Source organism: Pinus tabuliformis, chromosome 1_2 (assembly GCF_031772625.1).
Source record: "Pinus tabuliformis cultivar Carrire ecotype Pingquan chromosome 1_2, CPIR1, whole genome shotgun sequence".
Lineage (NCBI taxonomy): Eukaryota > Viridiplantae > Streptophyta > Pinopsida > Pinales > Pinaceae > Pinus > Pinus tabuliformis.
The window spans coordinates 9,120,912-9,144,284 of NC_142298.1; the positions used below are offsets into that span (position 1 = coordinate 9,120,912).

General features: G+C 35.4%; 1 pseudogene; it reads left to right on the top strand.

Annotated features, from left to right (window-relative positions):
* Positions 1-14,460: 14,460 nt before the first annotated feature.
* LOC149204050 (U6 spliceosomal RNA) lies at positions 14,461-14,555 on the top strand (annotated as a pseudogene).
* Positions 14,556-23,373: the final 8,818 nt, after the last annotated feature.

The following is a 23,373-nucleotide window of genomic DNA, read 5'->3' on the forward strand; positions in this document are numbered from 1 at the left end:
CATGTTAATGGAGGCAAGTTGAAGGAAAACATCTCTATTGGAAGTTTTCCATTGCTAGGAGGGATGAATAGGTGAGACAGGGGTCTGATGGTCTTCAATTTGCTTTATACACTAGTCCAAGGATTTAAAGACAAGCGCGAGGAGAATTTCCTCTTTTGTGTTGTTTCTATCCAATAACATTATGCCCATCAATGCCTTCATATGCCATTATAAACCCATTATGTGCACGTACTCTTTTTTTCTACTTTGGTTATGCCTAATGTCATGTACCATAAGTGCAACTTGCCCCACTCGGTCTACGTCAAATACAAGTTGCGTTCTTCCACAATATTGCTCTCAACGTCTATGAGCTCCACTTGGATGTTTTGATACATTTGAGACTGATACAAACTAGCTGAGGATTCCACTCTTTGATTAGCATGAGGGCCCACTCTTGCTTCATACTCTGCATCTCCAAGGAGAAATCTTTCATGTTTATGCGACATGGTAGATGCCAAAAACTAGTGATGGGCATCTTGAGGTGGTCGATTATCGACATGTTAAATGCCAAAAACTAGTGATGGGCCTCTTGGAGTGGTCGATTATCGACATGGTAGATGCCAAAAACTAGTGATGGGCCTCTTGGAGAGGTTGATTATCAGTTAGAGCTGTAGAGATACAGAGATAAGAGTAGATTATAACAAAGCAATCAAGGAGGAAGACTAAAATAAAACTAGAAAGGCTCTAAATAAAAGAGATCCATTCCTTACAAATGCTCAATGGAAACGGAAATGAGCATGAAGTAGGAAGTAAGAGAAGAAATGTAACCCAAAAAAATTCCACTACACATAATAAACCTAAGAAACGAAATAACAGTAGGAAGTGGAAATGAGGAAAATCGAGACTACAGAATGCTATATCAAAACTTACTCTAAAAACAAACGCATCTTTGAATAGAGTTCTCAAAGTTCAAAAAAACCAAATGAAATCATGAATGTGTGTGGAATGATTAACTCACAACATACTTCGCACAATAATTGCAAAAGGGAAAGAAATGCGTTATACTTATATAATGCTTTGAATTAGAAATGCTTTCACCATCTTGTAATATTAAAATACCATAAAAAAAAAAAGCTATTTGAAATGTCCACCACCAATACTGTTAAATAAAACTACCAACATGCCAACCTCACTTGTTAGCTAACTTCACACCCACGGAAAAGAAGAAAACTTTAATTATTTCTTTGTCATTAATAAAAAATTTCCAACTTTTTCAAATAAATCATAAACATAAATAACGTTCAAAATTTTCGTAGGGAAATTTCAAACTCCTAAATCATGAAATGCACAGATAAAACGAAATAAAATGTATGGTAATCAAAACGTGAACCATGACTATTTAAACTTTTTTTTTTTTTTCCGAAGGTGGCAAAACCTATCAAACTCAGGTGTCAAACCAACAGTGAGGACAGCCATCTCTGGCTGCTATCCGCGAATGTCGGTTTGACTCATCACCGTTATCAAGGAAAACCACGCCACCTGAAATAAAAAGCAGGCTTTCACTCCTGCCAGATGCCTTTGGGTCTTGGGCCGATAACCTGTTTCCTTACGTCCGAGGAAGACGAGCTCTTAGCCAAGCAGAAGCAGTGTTACGGCATACTCCAGGCCGAATGACTATTTAAACTATTCAATAAATATCCACAATATTTTATTTTTCAAATTTTAATTAAATAAAAGAAATAATACTTTCGTATTTAAAAAAGCAACGATTTTAGTTTGCCATTCACTTCATTGTCACTTTTTTCAAGCCAATTGCTTCTCTTTTCGCATAAAAGTTATCAAAATATATGGTGTATTGAAGCTTTATGAAATTTATATTCTTCTTCACAGAATTAATTTATGTAAATATCTTTTAAACTATAAATTATTTATTTACTTTTCGATTACATTCCTTTTTTTTTATATATTTAATTAAATATTATTAAAATTATAAAATTGAATGATTAATATATACACATTTATTTACTTTTCGATTACATTCCTTTTTTCTATATATATTTAATTAAATATTATTAAAATTATAAAATTGAATGGTTAATATATATATATATATATATATATATATATATAAATAATGAAATTTATATTTGGTTAAAAAAATGGTTTTTAAAACTATGAAGTTTTTATATTTATCAATTTAATTTATTTAAAATTCAATTTAAATTGTTTGAAATTGTAAAATTTAATTATTATTATATAATTTAAATATTTCAAAAATTGAATTGGGTTGTATATTTCAAAATGTATTTTAAATGATAAATAAAAATATAGCAAAATTTTAATTAAAAAAAAATTACGAATATAAAATATTTGTATTTTATTTTTTTATATAATCTTATGGGGCTGAAGTATATCTTAAAATTGTTTTTATTTGGCTGAGAGTTAGTCTTCCTCTAAGGTAAGGAAACAAGTTAACGACACAAGGCCCATAACATTATGAGTTTGAAGTATCCTCTAATTTGTTTTTTGCTTGCCTAAGAGCCAGTCTTCCTTTAAGGTAACACAAATATTGACATCCCCAAGGCCTAGAATGAGTGAAAGCTTGCTTCTTTAAGAATTACGTGATGAGTCAACTTGCAATAGGGGATAGTAACGAGTGATAGTTGTGCCCACTGTTGATTTCAAAACTGAATTATGATGAGCTTTCCCACTGTTTTTAAAACATACATAGGGGAGAGATGTCGATTGTTGTGAAGGGATCAGTAGTTGTTATAGTACAGGTCCCATTAAACTGTCCAAAAATTGACACATATGCAACCAATCTATATATATATATATATATATATATATATATATATAATATTAAGTGAAAATATTTTTTTAAATTGTGTCCAAAATTTCCCCAAATATTGATTGGGCCCACAACTGTCCATAAATAGTCTTATAAATATCAAGAGTACAAAACATCTTGCCTAAAGTAGAAAACAAATAAAACTGTAAATTGTCTCAAACTTGTCTAATTCTACAGCACAAGGTACCTATCACTTCAACCCCCACTAAACTGAATTCGAGCTAAGTATCCCAATGCACATTCATACATGCACATATAAAAAGTTGATTTATGTGAGTCATAATTGTTGCGTTATTCAACAATTCAACCCAATGTCTTAAATAAATGACACCAAAACCATTAAATTTTTCATTAAAATAGATCAAAGCACAAGGATCAACCATAACAAATTCCCAACCATTGGATCACATCTAAATCAATCCAGAACACACATTCAAAATTTAGAGATTACAATCCATGTCAATCCTTGTTACCAATCAAATTCAAGTGCAAAAAACTATAAAACAAGTTCAATCCTTGTTGAATTTTCTTTGTTAACATTAAAACTATTCACCATCCCTAGAGACATACCATCACTGAACATTTCATAGTATATTCAGGTTATTTATTTTAGTTTTTGCACAATTTAGTTAGGTTATTTATCACAATTTTGTTTTCAATTTCTCATAAGGTTAGATCTTTGTGCAAATGGATTGAATCTTACCAGTATTTATTTCAAATTTACATATTGGTTGATCTTTGTTCTAAGTCACTTATTCTTACTTCTCTTATTGTTCTTATTTTTCATTGAGTTTAAAAAGAGTACAAAAATCAATAAGTGTTCTCAATTATCCACAGAAAACAATCAACAGTGATCTTGTATGACTACTATAAACAAACGAATGACTACTATCAACAACCGAATTAGAAATTTCACTTCAAATTTCAGACCTCAACATACTATTAACATTGTGTCACACTATTATTGATATCTTTCTTTCCAATACCATTGCAGTTCATGTCAATCAATACAATTTGCAAATTTTTTTCTTCATGTGATTTTATTAAACTCTATTGTTTAATGAGAGTGATGCATCTATAATGATACCTTGAATTTTAACTAGATTTGATTAGTAGGATTATACCTTATATCTAATGATTATTGTTATCTCATACCATCACTCAAATATATTCAAGTCACTCAAAGAAGGACAACAATAGAGGCACTTAGGAAGGTTGCACACTGCCAACACAAGAACTCTTCCTCCCACTTTAATCAAGTTCTTTTCTAGCACAAGGAAGGGAAACCCTAGAAAATATTTTTTATGATATCCTTTAGAAATAAAAGGCCAGTGGAACTTTCCAACACCGATGCCCAATCCATTGAGTTATGGAGTCAAGATCTAGGAACAAGAGGGTTTGAATATAATGTGGAAGACATAATTATGTCATAATTAGTTGAAAACGTATGTTTCAGGTTATGCAGGGACAAGTGAGATCCCTTGTACAAGATGCATGATTATAATCGTGAAATTATAGCCAAGTAATAATGTGCAATAGTATGAACAATTAATTAAATGACCACAATATGAAATCCAAGATGAAAAAGAAAAAGTATACGAAAACCATTTTATATAATGAATAACCAACCAAACATCATATATTCACATTTTATTTCATTTGAAGAGAGTAATAAAATACCATCGATAATATTCCTCATTAGTTAAAACAACCCTTAAACATGGAATGAACAACCCTAACCAAAAAAATTAAATGACTAAACTCCTTTACTTATCCAATGTTACATAAGGTATTAGGGAGGGTTTCACCTCAACCATGATATCTTCACGTTGGAGAAAGAAAACCCTTCTTGCATGTTGGGGAGATAAGAAATGCTCATGAAAGTGCAAAATGGATTGTGTATTTTCAAGGTATAATGGTTATCAATAAAACTTGTGACACAAATTAAATCTAACATTCCATCTAGCATTGGGATTGAATGAGGGTTTTGTTTTGGATCAATTTGTTTATTAAAGTTATAGAAAAGGATTATTCCACATCATTTTTGGTATTAGAGCATAGAAATATTGTGATAATCATCAGTCTCTTAAGTTTTTGTTCAAGACCATTTTAGAAGTTATAGAGGACAAGATCAAGTTGATTTTGGCTCGAAATAGAATTTTGATTGTTTAACAATTTTGCACAAGGGAAAGTGTACCAATGTACAATAACACAACCTGATCACTTACGAGAAAGGAAAAGGATGAAAATTTAAAATGGAAAACCTTAACTACAGATGACCTACCCACACATAGAATAGTAGAAAAGTTGATTCTCCATTATCAACATATTATTAATTTTGTTCCCCTCTCAATTAGCTATGTATTTATGGATTACAGTGACACCTCCCTATTAGTTTTTTTACTTGTAGCTATTAATTCAACCTAGACGGTAATATTCCCAGAGTAAATCAAGTTGAAATAATATTTCTTCTATCATGTCCATTGTAATCAAAGAGTGAGTAGTGAAAATACATCACTTCAACTCATTCAACTAATTTAATAATAGTTGGTTCTTAAATTTATCCTTTAGACTCACCCTATTATGTGTGTCTATACTGCATTGAGACTCAAGTATACACCTCTAATGTTTTACCTTTCATCCATACAATTAGCAGAAAAATGGGTCTATGAATAATTTGAGAAGGATAAGTTGAATAACTTGGAATCATCGGATCAATGGCTCATTCAACATAAATATGCATGAGCAACCAAAAAATTGTTGGATCCAAAACAATATTATGCACTCAAGCATAGGTAAGTATGATAATTTAAGATAACAAAATTTAGTAGCACACCATTGCAAAATTTATGAGAATACAAGTTCAACTATAGTCTTCCTGTAAATTTTATATATCGCAACGACAACAAAAATCTTCTCTATTTACAAAATTTCATTTCATTTTAAAACCATTCTATAAGCTTGTATTCGACCTATATATAACCTTGTATGGTATATTTTTGTTAACTATATGCAGGTAGTAAATCTGCAGGTAGTTGAATTTATGCGAAGAATTAGTTTTGCTGCTCATACTAGGAAAACAAAGAGGCAAGTCACAAGGGTGCCCAACTATGATGCACTTCATCATATGAGAACAAGGGGAATACTATGAATGTCAACAATGCTCCCAACAATGTTGTTGACAATGATCATGTTGTAGATGCAACAGAAGATGGTGTTGTCCCCCATAAACCACAAAACCACCATCAAGCAGAGCTCAAGGTGCAAGTTCAACCAAGAATATCAACACTATAAGAGGATGGAAAAAATAACACATGTTAGCTGTAATTGATGATATAGAGTTTAACGGATATTCAATTCATGCATATATGAAAAACATGGTATTAATCCCTTGTCAATAAATTATTGGATAAATGGGATCACTCATACAAAAGATAGAGGGCCTCTTACTATTATGAGTAAAGAGGAGGAGGCCGAGGTGGTTCAATGGTGTAATGAGATGACCCAATTAGGATAAGGGATAAAGATGATACAACTAAAATGCATAGTTTCTCAAATATCTTATGGGAGGCCAAACCTATTCACAGATGGTTTCCTCGTAAATCATGTTGGTTTCAATTTAAAAGACACATCTAGACCTTGTATTGTGTACAACTGAGGGCCTTGAGAGAGAAAAATATTTAAATCTATGCTCTGCAATTGTGTTTGTGTTCTATGACACTCTTTTAGATGCACATGAGAAACACTCTTATGCTCCATACCATATATAAAACTGTGACAAGACAAGTTTATAGGCTCGAAGGAATGGTGGCATGTGGATAATTTCTAAGAGAGGGAGTCAAAACGTGTGAAATATTTTTCCTAAGAGAAAAGAGTGCATAAATATTTTATGTTGTGTTAACACAATTGGTGCTTCAATGCTAGGATTTTATATATTCAACGGTAAAACACAATTGAAAAACTATCTACAAAATTGTGAACTAGGTGTATGCATGGGTGCAGATACCCATGCATGGATGACTAAAGAACTTTTTATGAATTGGCTTTGTCACTTTGTTGCATCTATACTAGGTGGTATTTCACTTGAAAACAAACACTTACTAGTTTTAGATGCCCATGGAAGTCACATTGTTGTGCAAACAATTGAAGAGGCTAACAAATTGGGCATCGACATGTTAACACTACCTACTCATACCACTCACAAATTGCAACCCCTTCATGTGAGTGTGTTTGGTCCTTTCAATAACCATTTCAAGTGAGAGAAAGATTCATGGATGGCCAAGAATCTAAGGGTTGAGGCAAAAAGGTTTGAGCTAGTTGAGCTTTCAAGTAAAACCTTTTAAAGAGATCTCACACCATCAAATATGAAGGTTGTCTTTAGGAGGACTAGAATTTGGCCACTGAATTATGATTCTCTTATGAATGATACTAATTGTAGGAAGGAATTTCATGTGGATGGTTAAGAAGATGAGAATGTCCAAGAAAATGTTGATGTAAAAGAAGAAGTGGATGGATATGAAAATGCAGTTGTAGCTCATAATATGAAATCCCCCTCTCAAGGACACTTTTATGGTGATGATGATTAACATGTAAGTGGCACAAAGTACAACCATGAACCAAATGATAGACACATTAAAGTTTTTCTACCAACTCAAGAATGTGTAACTTCCTCATGTGATATTGTTAAACACACACATGGGCAGCAACATAATCTGAAAGATAAAACATGAGAGTACATCTTTTATTAACAAAACATATACATTTATAGTACATGGTTTGACCATTGGGTTCCACATCCCAAGGTCTCTTGGACTTTTTTTGTCTATTTGACTTCCACACTAACCCATAGAGGATTAAGTGTCCAAAATTCCCCACCTTAGTCCAAAGGGTTATGTATGAGTCCAAGAAGAGAGTTGTAATACAAAATGTGCAAAAAATGCATGGCAGCACTAGGTCGAATGTGCTCTCTGAAATGTTGGTATAAAGGGTTGTGGTTTAAGGAAGACCACCAACACTGGAATGCTTAGTGTAGTTCCCGGAACTCTTCCAAGTCTGGCATGAAGCTCAAGTCTCCTGCTAGGGGAAGTGCTCTTGATGTTTTGAAGAGGGAAACCTTCAACCAATAAAGGGAGGTCTCACCCTGCATAAAAGGGAAAACTTCAACCTAAAAAGGGAAGTCTCAACCTGTGATGGTTTAAGGATGACCAACAACTCTGGAATGCTTAATGCAATTCTTGGAACTCTTCCAAAACTGGCAAGGAGTTGAAGTCTTCTGCTAGAGGAAGTATCCCCAATTCTATTCCTGGAATTCTTCCGAAACTGGCAAGAAGCTGAAGTCTTCTGCTAGAGGAAGTGTCCCAGATTACCAACTAAAGGCATGCTCAGGGGCATCTTTGTCTTTGGCTACAACTCTAAATTTGGTGGGGTAGGTTGCGGCTCAAGCTCGCTTGATGTGACTTTGAAGCTTGTAGATGCCCATCATTTCCCCCCCTGTCAGATACAAGGTGAAATGATGGAGAAAACTCAGCTACAAGACTATTCAATACTCTAGAACAAGTTCTGACATGTGACTGGAATATCTTCTTGGCTGTTGACACCCATTGCCAAGAAGCGATCCATCCAAGATGAATCTTTGTTCTTGTAGTAGGCTTGTTTCTGAAGCATCTGTGTGAAGAATGGGTGGTTTTATGACAATGCTTACATGGATGAAGATCAAAACAATGATCTTTCAAATGGCCAAATCAGTCACAGTGTTGGCATTTCACAATCTATTGTTGTTGTTGTGGAAGAGGGGCAGAATCTGGAACAACTGGAGGTGAATTGTCATGAATGAATCTAGCACATTGAAACTGAATTGGCTTGGAATAGTCTGGAATATGAAAGGACGTGCGTCCTTGTCATATCCAAGACCACTTCTGTGCTTCTTGTGGACAAGTTGTTCCCAAGGTCTGATGATGGGCTTGGGAAGTGAAAACTGAACTTCTGCATCTGCATGTATAACTACTGCTTTATGGGAGTTTGTTTCAATATTCTGAGTAGAAACAGGTTCAGAATGACTCCTCTGTTTTAATTCTTCTTGCTGTAGCTGAGATTCGAGCTGCAAAAAATCAATTTTTTCTTGTGCATTTTGTAGATAGACCTGAATGTCTATGAGAGAAACTTTGTTGACTTTTAATGTATCATGAGTAGTAGACAATATCAAAGTTTTGAGGAACTCTAATACTTCATTGATTCCAGCCATTTTTTTCTTCAATGTCAGAATTACACCTTAAAAACTGATCACAACTACTACTCAATGTAGAAAAGTAAAACCCACTCATAGTACACAACAATATCCTTTATAAATGTGCAACAAATGATCAGTGTGCAACCAAAAAACACCATTTACAATCCATTACATAAAAATAAGAGTTTACTATTTTCAGACAATACAACCGACTAAACTTTCCTCCACAAAAGACTACTTTTATTTGTCAAAACAATCATTTCCTTTATAAACCCCACCAAACTCTTATGTAGCAGTCGAAGTAACAAGGAATCAAGCATATATATGTAGATTGTGTTTGTATCCCATCGACCTCCAAATCTACAGGTTGCTTGTATTTCGCATGACACACAAGTGCCACAAAATTATGTTAATTGAAAATACTGCAAGTATACAAACTTTAAGCCTTATGCAATGTCTTGAAGCATACCAGGAAGCAGCTTAAGAATTCATTCAACACTATAATTCTTTCTTTCCCAAAATTTGCAAGGAGCCAACAAACTAGACAATGCAAATTGGTTCTTATTGAAAACTTTTATATCTCAACACCTACTGCAAACAAAAATTCCAAAATACCAGTATGTGTTCGTACTGGAAAATCCTTTTATTCGCTGACTTCATTCTTTGAATGGCATAAATTTGTTCAAACTCAGAACCGCTCCTACAATTGTGACTCTTCTACTGACATAAATTTGTCTTCAATGCACATATAAAATTTATTGAAACCAAATCAACAGTAGATTGTATAAGAGTTTTCAAAAACTCTAATACTCCACCAATTAGAGCCATAACAAGTGCACCACTATTACAATCAACGTGTAATAGTTCTTAAGTTCTTAAGGTAGGAAATGATTGAACTGTCCTCCATAAAATACTGCTTTTAATTTTCAACTTTCTACCTTCAATCTGAGCATATAAGCCACTACTCATCATATATTGTATATCATGGCAATGTCATCATATACCATACATACACACTTCATAAAGAGAATTCAACGTGTACATTCCCATCACAATGTATAGACCATACAATAATAACATATAATAAAAGGAATTCAACACGTATGGGGCTCCCTTTAATGTATAGCTTCAACCAACGTTTAGTTTAAATGCCTCACATGCACCATACCAGCAGAACACACCAACACATTCTTACGCATATCAGATCAGCTTACTAGACTAGCGTACTCACCAAAAGGATTAACACATTCACAGTTTAGGATAGATGTAAAGACAGTTCATGGCACAGAAATAAAACGTCCAACATATAATAAGCACCTAAAAGAAGTATTTACCATAACCGGACTCCAAAAACCATATATATATTACACGATCACCTCCTTTTTGTTTGCACGCATCGTCGGTGTCGATTCAGTATTGCAGGAGGTCATGCGTTTGGGATTTAACTTCCATATTCTCAACTTTACTTCTGAAGTCAATTAGTATTCGTTCACTTCATCGCTTTTGGCAAAACGACTTTTCAATATAAAATATTGGACAATATTTGATGGGTGATGTAAACTTCACGCAACAACGAAATGGGCAAAAACAGGAAACAAAACCCAATAGCGCCACTCAACCCATGGAACCAAGAGCACTCCAGCTATGCTGCACATGTAACTCTATCCTAAAAGCTATCCACACAATGTCTTGTTTTCCACAGATTAATATTCAAAATTCTTGATTGGCCAACATCAGTAGTTCAAAGCAGCATCAGTAGTTCCGCCCCCATTCAATACAATGTCACCGTCCAATATATGCACAGAAAGGATGGAAAATCTCTGTGTAATTTCTTAGATATTCAGAATTCGAATGGCGTGAATTTCAAGGAATTCTAGTACTTTTTGTACAGTTTGGAAATTGTGATTAGAGAGCACCCCAGTGAAAATAAACTTTTGTTGGACGATAGTCTTTACCTACTAGAACCAAATATGGAAGTGGGCAGTGGAGCCATTGCAGGTGAAGGATTTTATCAAATACTGAGACCCATAGGTGGCAGTTTGGCATTGGTAGTGGACTTTTCTGTCGGAACTTTTTTTTTATGATCATACAATTTTAGTGATAGAATACTTAAAACAATCTGATACAATGGCTAGCAAAGAGTCACAACCTCTTTCTGAAGCAGAGATAAGAGACGATGAGAAAGCTAAGAAACCGATTGGTCATCGCAGAGAATAATACCATTACTTCGACAATTATGGGCTTAGAATAACAAGGTTCTGACAGGGCAGGAGAAACTGAGAGTGCAGGAGCAGCATATGCATATCAGGAGCAACGATGGTTAATGCAGAGTCGAGACAGTAATTGTATGGGCCATCATTTGTATGGTTAGCGCAGAGCGACCAACGGACTCTGGTATGGCAACCGGTGGGGAGAGCGATAGGCTGAGCATTAGACTGAGAATGGCAGGCAAGTTTTGCAGAGTTGACAGACTCTTAAAATACCCAGGCCTCTATTTTCAGATTGCTGGAATGTACGTTACATCTAGAATTGTAAAACTGACAGTTATATGAATGTAGAGAAGTTACAAAGCAGATATATAAGACATGAGACTTTTCATATGAGGCAGAGGTACAAGACTTGCATGTAAGAAAGGCCACATAAAACAAGTGGCTCATACTTGAGCAGGGCAGGAGATCGCCTGCTCTGATACCATGTTAAACACACACATGGGCAGCAACAGAATTTGAAAGACAAAACATGAGAGTACATTTGTTATTAACAAAATAGTTATTCTTAACAACTCTATTGATCATGCAGTTGACCACAATAATGTGGATGAAAATGTGGTTCAAAATGAGATTTCTAATAGTTCACTAGGAAGCAACATTGACCAATTGATATTTCCAAGCAAAGTAACCCCACCATCATGGTTGGTTGAATCCAAGATGAATATGAACCCACATAATGTCTTAAGAACCAGTGAAGAAAGCATGGCCATGCCTTCACAACTAGCAGAATTGAACTATGAAATTGTTCATTTTTTGTGGACAATAGATCATTGGAAGAAGACATTGTACATAGTGAGGGACCAAATGAAGAGAACAATACAGTTGTACTAGATATTGAAAGGCAATTGTCAAGAAATGAGTAGCAGGTGTTAGGGTAGAAGAAATTACTTGGTCAGTTCCTAAAGCTACCAATAGAGATGGTCTCAATGAAAAAAAGGAAATTAATAAAATATAGTTTTTGTTTGGGCTGCAGTTCAGAGTTACTCGCCACATAAGACTATATAAAACTATTAGTTGAGTCTGAACAAAAGAAACTTGAAATTTAGGAAGCAAGACATAAAAAGAAGGATTTTTTCAAGGAAAAGAAGGAAGCAAGGATCATTGTAGCACAATGTAGAGTCGAGGAAAGGCTTGAAAGAGAGAAAGTAAGGCAAGAGAAGGACCATAAAAAAAACTGGCAAGGAAGGAAAAGGAATCAAGAAATACAACACAATTGCTTCAAAAATAACAAAGGATGACAAATAGGGTTGACAATGGTCCAAGCATAGTCAATGAAACTAGGATGATGTCCAAAACATTGGAACATATTGTAGACAATATGTCATTATTCCAAGACCTCATAAATATCCAATTCCCTCACTATCAAAATGAGGGTTTTTCCTCTTGCTATATTCCTACCGCTGCAGGTGTGAATCCTATGTATAATTATCAGACACCTCCACGTAGCGTAGGGGTTAGTAGCACAAGTGTAAGATATGGTTACTCAATCTCTCCATGGATGCAAAGGGTAAATTGGACTCAACCATATGGAAACAATCCAACACATCCTAACCATCCATTATTAAGTAGGCCAACTACTTGGTTGAGGCAGACAACTCAACAAGGCTGGGCAATGAAGATTCTAGAGGCCATCAAGAAGAGGGTATCAATTTTTCTTTGGTGGAACCAAATCAATGTGTGGATTTTATAAGGATTGCCATGACCATTTTGGATTCTATCTTAGGACACTTTAGTGCATAATTTTGGTGAGATTGTAACAAAAAACAATTATAATGTTCAAGGACCTAAATGTCCTATCTTAGCATGCATAGATTACAATGTGCAAAAAAATATTGATACTGATTGCATTTTGTCATTCTATATATACCTTTGCATATTGCATAAAGTAGTTTATATAAGGGAACTTAAATTATAACAATTCTCCTAAGATTCAAGAACTCGAAGAACGAATATAATATTTACCAAACCAACGAAACAGTTGTAATATTTCAAACTAGAGAAACAATTTCAAGAAGAGAAATGGAGCTCAAATATAACTAGTCTTTCAAATAGGTGATTCTATCTTAGGTCATTTTATTTCCCTCCCTTCCAAGTCCTCAAATCACATGCATAAGTCCACATTAAATGTACGATAAATTTCCTACATAGAAGTTGAGATGTCATTTACCTTTTGGCATTGCCCACATGTAGTTTTGACGTTGTTTAGGGTTTTTTCTTGCTCAAAACTTCTTGTAGTTTCTCACATAAGTATTTAAAATGGAGAAACAAATAGAATACTTGGGGCTTCAAGGTGATGTTTTATAGAATAAATAGGATTGTTAATAACCCATGATTAAAAGAGATTAGGATTCAGATTAAGTAGTATTGATTAAGAAGTCAGATCTAACATTGTTTCTATCATATAGATTCCTTAACTAACTAAATCAAAATCAGGGGGCATAAGATGGTAACTAGATAGAAAAATGGATAGAGAGAGCAAGGGAATCGATTGACTTGACATACCATTTCATAGTGAGAAGACCTAATTAGAAAAGCATGTATAGAGGATCCATCCAAAGGAAGGTAAGGTCTTTACTAGCCTTAGGTAAGGTCGTGACAAAGAGGTCATTATCCCGAAGGTTAGCTAAAGGCCTCAGGTCTAAAGTCCTGAGAGAGATAGATAAGGGCAAATATAGGAGATAGGAAATAAGGAATTAGGAAATAAATAAATGCTAAAACACCCAAGCAGTTGGACCTAACATTGTTTCATAAATATCTTTGAAGCTCAATCATATCCAAGCTACACAAGGACTTGTTCTACATGACAACTTGCCCAACAAATTATAATAACATAATATTACCCTAAGACAATTTTAAGTTTAAAATCACAAAACCCTCAAACTAAAAGCAACATTTAACATATGGACAAAAGAAATTACTAGAACCTACATTTTTTATGTCAATAGCCAAAAGTACTACAAATTGAATTACAAATATATTAGGATCCAAAAAACCTTGACAACATGTTGAAAAATAATGCCTCTTCATAACAAAGCTACCACAGTTAATTCAAGAGAAAATTCTATCAGTCCCTATAGATACATATAATAAAATTGGTCGAAGAAAGAAAAATAGCATGGCATTCTATTAGTCATGTAGGTACATCTAACAAATTTGGTTGAAGAAAGAAGAATAGCATGGCCCCTTTGTAAGGATGACATGCACAAATGAAGAAATGGTTCAAAGTTTTTGAAAGAAAGAAAAAAAACACATTGAAGTACGACTCCAACAACGCAAAGATGTGGTTCATAAACCATATCTTCCCACAGGACAAAACATTTTTTTCCCTTAAAAAAAGCAAAAGGGAAATAATATGAAAGAAAGGGACTTTAATTTGCATGCACAAAACCAAAAAATAGATAGCCATAACACCCGGGATATAATTATTAGTAGGATAGCATGATGGAATGTGTTAAAAACAGAGAAACTATGAGTTGGTAGGATAAAATAATAATCAGACGCAAACCTTTAGAGTTAGCATTTCACAAAACCCAAATTCATATAAAACTCTAACCCCAAAGACTGAAATTCAAAAAATTAAGCAATATTCAACAATTTTTTGTTAAACCTTAAAAGATTAGAGCAATAACAACAATTTACCTCCATAAAACCAAAAAAAACATATCCATAACGCTTAGACTACAATTTCTATTAGGATAGAATGCCTTAAAAAACACAGAAATTGTTAGCTCGCATGATAATATCCTACCGGAGAGCCTAAGAGAGCCTTTTGCCATGCCCACATACCACTGCAACAATGATGAATACCTGAACACCCGAACAAAGCTTACATGCAACAAACTCCTACAACCAAAAAAAGATGGTGGGGTTAGAGTCTAAGAAAACCCCATAGAAATCCATGCAAAAACAGTGGCACAATTTGAAGGCTTACTTTCATGAAATAGGAATAGAGTGCGAAACCTCCATATCAACCATTCGACCGAAAGAAATCTGCAATAAGTATAAACATGAACAAATTTACCACGATCTAGTGTGCCACGAACAACTTGCAACAATTCGCCAAGGGATAAATGGTGCACAACAAACCCGTAAATGGTTAACCCCCCATAATCTCATTGAAACAACCGCACAAGAAGAAAACGACAATTATCTGAGGCGAGTAACGTGGAAAATGGAAGTCACTATCACACAATTTGGGGCAGCAAAATTCCCACACATTGGGCCCAAACAACATAAGAGAGAGCATAATACTAACCCTAAACAACCTCTAAAATGAGCACCAGCAATACTTAAAAATTGGCACTGGGTCACCTTTCATAAATGAAATGAAATGATATTTGAACATCCAAGAGACTAAAAATAGCCTATGGGACCATTAGTTCCATGTTATTAGACTTTTGCAATTAAATTCTTTTCTTGTTCAAATTGATGATGATCTAGCACAACATTCCAACAATCCCCTCACTGAAAAGATAATGCCAAAAGCATATTCTCATAGCTTTCTCTCATGCCATTGAATACATCACATTCCAAAATGAAATGTTTTTCCGTTCCCCAGAGTTCAAAATTTACATATCCGTTCTTCCCAAGCTTCTTTAGGCCTTTTCCACCCCCCTGTTTCACACCCAAGTTTCAAATAAACAAATACAAGCTTCTTTAGGCCTTTCCCACCTTCCTATTTCACACTTAAATTTCAAATAAACAAAGACATATACTCTAATGATATACTCCGATCACGTGCTCTGGAAGGGAAGGCGCAACAACCAGCTTCCGTCGCATAGATTATCATTCATCATTCTGTGTGTTCGAATGAATATTTTTTCGCCTACTGAAACATTCTCGTTCTTCCCTTCTCATGGTTTGCTTGGACCGTCAAGAGACAAGCAAGCCACAGATGAACTGTTCACACTCTATGCTACTACCCAGAGATTTTTTAACATTTAATGCCATTATTTATTCTGCACATGGTTCCTCTCTATCAACAAAAATCTACAAGTCCCCATTTTCATTGGAAAAGTCTCCATATTCTCATTCCATATCCGAGATGAGAATAAAGTCAGAATTTGTTGAAATTATAATTTCAACTGCCGCGCACTTTTCTGGAAAACCGCCAGTTTCTTATCGCACCGCCTTTCACCAAGTAGCGGTATTCTCCGGAGGGGCAGCGATAATATCCATCGCTTGACACGTGGCTGGCAGTTTTGCAAAAGAGGTTTTCATCGGAGCATAAAGTTCGTGTGTATTGAGCGAGCGATAATCGTTCGATGGAAACCAAGGTTTGAAGCCGTCCGATTGACATATATGGTTTGTGGTCGCAGGCACATGTTTTTTGTTTTATTATCGTGAGGACCTCCGTAGCAACCGTATGACAGGGTTAATATTAAAAGGAATGTATCGCCATGCTGAAACATTTAATGAATTTACCGTGTTCAGTAAATGTAGGTAGAATTTAATTTTATTTGTTTTTTAACTCACGGGAAGTATGGGCATAGAAAAATGAATTGTTATGTTTTATTTTGTTTGTTGTTCATTTAGCATAGGTATATGCAATGAACTTGTAATCTGAAACTCGCACTGTGCGAAAGGAGTGTCGTTCGTTCGTTGAAAGAACAAGAGGAAGCACGCAGCAGCAAGCGTGAATTTTTTTTTTGTTGAGTGAAAACAAAAGGGAATTCGTAGCAGCGAATGAAAGTAATTTTTGTGTTGAAATGAAATATGCTGCAGAGTAAATGAAACAAGAAGATTTTTTTTACAACAGTAAATGTAAGAAATTTTTACACACTGCAATGTAAAATTTCAAAGGAGACAGAGTAATTTTTTTTTGTGGAACTGAAGTGTTCCTGTTTAATCCCTCTATTAAGAGGAAGATACTTTTGTATCAGGCAGTCTATTAATGAATATAAAGTTTTTGCGTGTTGTTAAAACTCTGTGCTCTGGAAACAAATTTTTGATCCTCTGGTAAAAACAGAGTATTACACTATGTTCATATTTTTTTTTTGGAATTAAACAGAAAATTCCCAACATGGTAGTAGAGCTTATCCAGGCTCTTTGAAGGTGTCAAAGAAGCTTAAGGAAGGATCGATTGCTGTAGTAGTTTCTCCAGCAGAGTGAAGACTCAGTTAAGGTATTTCTCAAGATTATTTTTTGTTGAGGACAGTCTGTTATTTTAAAAACACAGTCAAGTATTTTAAATCATAGTTAAGAGTGCAAGAATGGCTGGAGCCAGCACTAGCATGGGTATCTTTAATACTCAGCTCCCACAATTTAATGGGAAAAACTATGACTATTGGGAAATACCTATGAAAGCTTTACTTGCTTCACAAGACTTATGGGAATTTGTTGAGTATGGTTTTGAAGAACCAGCGGATGAAGATGAGTTTAATAGATTAACTCAGGCAGAGAAAGATCTGTTGAAGAGCAATACGAAGAAGGATTCTAAAGTCCTCTACTTTTTGTATGAAGTAGTGCATGAGAGTGTGTTTCCAAGGATAGCAGCAGTGAAGACATCCAAAGAAGCATGGCAAACTCTCAAGATAGCCTATCAAGGCATGGAGAAAGTGAAGACAATAAAACTACAATTGTTGAGGAGAGATTTTGAGAATCTTTGCATGAAGGAGTCAGATAATATTGACTCATTCTTCACACATGTGATTGGTCTGGTCACACAGATAAGGTCTCATGGAGATATTCTTGAAGAAAGGAGGATTGTGGAGAAACTATTGAGGATCCTACCCTCAAGGTTCGATGTGATTGTCACCACCATAGAAGAGACAAGGGATCTCACAAACTTCTCAGTTGATGAACTATATGCATCACTGATAACACATGAGCAGAGATTGAGTAGGAATGAAAACTCATTTCTAGAACATCCCTTTAAGACCCAGATGTCCTTTGGAAGAGGAAGAGGTCAAGGCAGAGGAAACAAGAGAGGAAGAGCAGAAGCCAAAACAGAGGTGGAAGAAACAGTCCAGCAAATGCTCAAGGAAGAGGCAGCAATCCAAATTAGAACCAAGGCCAAGGCAGCAGCCAACAAAGTGGACAACATCATGCTCAAGGAGAAAGGTATGAGAAATCCAATGTCCAATGTCATTATTGTAAAAAATATGGGCATTATGCAAATGAATGTAGGAAGAACCAACACGATATGAGTAACAGAACTAGTGCAAATTTCACTAAAGAAAATATCAGCCAAAATAATTTGTTTTTAGCTTGTAATATGGCTAAAGAAAAGAGTGAAGATGTATGGTTTCTAGACTCCGGTTGCAGTAACCATATGACATGAAACATAGCTCTGTTTTCTATGCTAGATCAGATTGTGAAGTCACAAGTCACACTAGGGACTAATAATAAAGTTTTTGTTATGGGAAAATGAGAAGTAAATGTCTTAAAAAAGAAAGGTGAAAAGAAAGCCATAGCAGATGTTTATTATGTTCCTGGAATGAAATGTAACCTCTTAAGTATTGGACAGCTTGTTCAAAAGGGTTACAATGTTTTCTTTGAGAATGATGTATGCACCATCATGGATAGAGCACCCAACAAACAATGTATTGTTGAAGTGAAAATAACAAGGAACAGGATGTTCCTTCTCAGAATGAAGGCAGATTTGAAAACTAAAGAAGTAATTGCAGTAGTGACTCAAGAGGCTTTCCAAAGCGAACCAAAAGATGAAAACTGGTTGTGGCACTTGAGATTTGGACATCTCAGCTTTGGAGGTCTTAACTTGTTGAATAGAAAAGGAACAGTAAGAGGATTACCATTGATAGAGAAACCAGACAGCCTTTGTGAAGGTTGTATCTTGAGAAAACAACACAGAGAAAGTTTTCTATCCGGGAAAAGCATAAGGGAAAAAGCACCCTTAGAGATTGTCCACTCAGATTTATGTGGACCGATGCAAACTCCATCACTTGCAGGCAGCCATTATATACTAACATTCATTGATGATTTTACTAGAAAAACTTGGGTTTATTTCTTGAAGAACAAAAGTGAAGTATTTGAAAGATTTTGCAATTTCAAAGCACTTGTAGAAAACCAAACTGGGATGCACATCAAAGTTCTAAGAATTGATAGAGGAGGTGAGTATATCTCCAAGGAATTTCTACGTTTTTATAGAGAGAATGGAATTCATAAGCAGTTTACCACTAGGTACATTCCACAGCAAAATGGAGTTGCCGAAAGGAAAAATAGGACAATCATGGATATGGCGAGGAGTATGTTAAAGGCAAAGCATTTGCTAAATGATTATGGGGCTGAAGCTGTACATTGTGCAGCGTACATCTTGAATAGATGCCCTACAAAAGCAGTCATGAACATAGTGTCGAAAGAAGCATGGAGTGGGACAAAGCAAGGAGTCACCCACATGAAAGTTTTTGGATGTGTGGCTTACGGACACATTCCAGATCAGCTAAGGAAGAAGTTGGACAGTAAACGGGAGAAATGTATTTTCATTGGATATAGTGAGGAATCCAAAGCTTACAAGTTGTATAACCCATCCACCAAGAAGCTTATAGTGAGTAGAGATATTCAGTTTATTGAGGAGGAAGTTTGGGATGGAAGCATAGAGAAAACAGTGAATGTTAAAAACTCTATGTCTCATGATGAAGATGATGAGGAGATGGCTGAAATACATCCCCAAACAGCAGCACCAACACAAGGACAGCAAGGGACACCCTTGAGGAGAAATGAAAGTGCTTCTCCAAGCACATCACAAGGAGGAAATTCAAGTGCTTCTTCAAGCACTTGTACACCAAATGAAAGAGGTAAGAAGTTCAGAAATTTAAGTGACATTTATGAATAAGAGGTAGAAAATGAAGGTATGAACTCTTTGTTTGCTCTATATTGTCATGTTGATGACCTTGTTCATTTCAAATATGTAATTAAGGATAGGAAATGGATAGAAGCTATGCATGAGGAGATTAATGCCATAGAAAGAAATAAGACATGGGATTTAGTTGAACTATCAAAAGAAAAAGAAGTCATTGGAGTTAAATGGGTCTACAAGACCAAGAGCAATGCTGAAAGCAAAATAGAAAAACACAAGGCAAGGCTTGTTGTCAAAGGATATAAGCAGCAGTATGAGAGAGACTATGAGGAAACGTTTGCACCAGTTGCAAGAATGGAGACCGTGAGAGCAGTGCTGTCCATAGCAGCACAAAACAAGTGGAAAGTTTACCAAATGGACATGAAATCAGCATTCCTAAATGGAGTGTTAATGGAAGAGGTTTACATTAAACAACCTCTAGGCTATGAAAAGAAAGGCCAAGAGCACAAAGTGTGCAGATTGAAGAAAGCTCTTTATGGGCTTAAGCAAGCACCAAGAGCGTGGTACAGTAGGATAAATTCCTATCTACTGGAAAATGGATTTGAAAAGTGTGAGGGAGAACCCAGCCTCTACATCAAAGAAAATGATGGTAAAATACTAATTGTTGCAGTATATGTTGATGATGTTATTTTCACAGGTAATGATGATCACCTTATTGAAAATTTCAAAACAGTCATGAAAAAAGAATCTGAAATGACTGACATGGGTTTTGCTGAGATACTTCTTAGGAATAGAAGTAGAACAAAGTGGAAATGAGATTTTTATTTCACAAGCAAAATATGTTAATGAAGTGTTGGAAAGATTTAACATGCAGGAGAGCAAGGCAGAAATCACTCCCACAGTGATGGGATTAAAACTCAGCAAAGAGGACAGCAGCAAGGATTTTGATCCTAGGTTGTGCAAGAGCATAATTGGCAGCCTCATGTATTTGACTGTAACTAGGCCAGATATAATGTATGTTGTTAGTTTAATTTCCAGATTCATGGAGAGGCCAAAAGAAGCACATTGGCAGGCAAAAAAAAGGATTCTGAGGTATGTTAAAGGTACTAAAAGATTTGGGATTTTATGTACTACTTCAGAATGTTCAGATTTAGTTGGATACACTGATAGTGATTGGACTGGAAGTGTAGATGATCGGAAAAGCACATCCGGTTATGTTTTTCACATGGGTTCAGGAGCCATTTCATGGGGTTCTAAAAAACAGCTTATTGTAGCATTGTCTATAGCAGAGACAGAATATGTGGCAGCTACAACAGCAGCATGTCAAGTAGTTTGGATGAGAAGGATGTTAAGAAATTATGCCAAGAGCAAACAAAAGGAACTGTGATTTTTTGTGACAATAGCTCAACTATTCCATTATCCAAGAATTCTGTGTTTCATAAGAGAACGAAATACATTGACACAAAGTTTCATTACATCAGGGAATTGGTAAACAATGGAGAAATTATCTTACAACATTGCAAGACTCAGGAGAAGGTTGCTGATATTCTGACCAAACCATTGGGACAGAAAAGTTTTGAGTTTTTGAGGAAATGTCTGGGTATAACTGATAACCCAGTAGTTGAAATTAAAGGGGAGTGTTGAAATTATAATTTCAACTGCCACGCACTTTTCCGGAAAACCGCCACTTTCTTATCGCATCGCCTTTCACTAAGCAGCGGCATTCTCCAGAGGGGCAGCAATAATATCCATCGCTTGACATGTGGCTGGCAGTTTTGCAAAAGAGGTTTTCATCGGAGCATAAAGTTCGTGTGGATTGAGCGAGCGATAACCGTTCGATTGAAACCAAGGTTTGAAGCCGTCGGATTGACATCTATGGTTTGTGGTAGCAGGCACATGTTTTTTGTTTTATTATCGTGAGGACCTCCGTAGCAGCTGTATGACAGGGTTAATATTAAAAGGAACGTATCGCCATGCTGAAACATTTAATGAATTTATCGTGTTCAGTAAATGTAGGTAGAATTTAATTTTATTAGTTTTTTAACTCACGAGAAGTATGGGCATAGAAAAACGCATTGTTATGTTTTATTTTGTTTGATGTTCATTTAGTGTAGGTATATGCAATGAACTTGTAATGTGAAACTCCCAGCAGTGCGAAAGGAGTGTTGTTCGTTCGTTGAAAGAACAAGAGGAAGCACGCAGCAGCAAGCGTGAAAAAGTTTTTTGTTGAGCGAAAACAAAAGGGAATTCGCATCAGCAGAGTAAATGAAACAAGAAGATTTTTTTTACAGCAGTAAATGTAAGAAATTTTTACACACCTCTGTTAAGAGGAAGATCCTTTTTATCAGGCAGTCTATTAATTAATATAAAGTTTTTGTGCGTTGTTAAAACTCTGTGCTCTGGAAACAAATTTTTGATCCTGTGGAAAAAACAAAGTATTACTTTTTGTTCATATTTTTGTTTTAGAATTAAACAGAAAATTCCCAACAGAATTCTAGGCCGCCCAACTTGACCACCTCAACATCTCGTTTGCATTTCCATGTTTTTTTTTGTTAAAAGGTGGCAGGCAGAATTCTATACTGCCCAACTCGACAACATGAACATCTCGTTTGCATTTCCTTGTATTTTGCTAAAAGGTGGTTCGGTAATATCACCTTGACCACAAGATTGAGTAATATCATGGCTGAACGACGCCAGTTCATCTAAAATTATGACACTGTTTACATGCATAAGCGGGATTCAGGACCCCTATTTTCGCCCAAGTTTCGTCGCGACCCTCGTCCATCAACGATATTTACGTTACGCCTTTTCAATTTTTTGTTTCTTCCCGTTACAGATTGACGACAGGTACACAATATTTGAACAAGCCCTTTACGTTCCATAAGATAATCCCTTTAGATTCCGTAATATCATGGTTGAACGACATGAATTCATCTCAGAGTATGATTTTGCCAGCCTTCATAAGCAGAATTCAAGATTCCTGTTTCAGGATGAATTTCAGAGTATGATTTTGCCAACCTTCATAAGCAGAATTCAAGATTCCGGTTTCAAGATGAATTTCGGCGCGATCAGAAAGGGTGAGAACCAACCCACCCTTAGTCCCCAAGTGAAGAAATCCATGCACGTTTTTGAAAATCTCATAGATTTTTTTCTTGCTTTTTAAAAAACCATACATGTTCTTGAAAATCGCCAGATTTCTTTTCTTCTTTTTCAAAATCCATAAATTCCTTTTTATTTTCAGTAGTTTGTTATTTATTAATGTAATAAGAGGAATTGACAAGTAAATCAG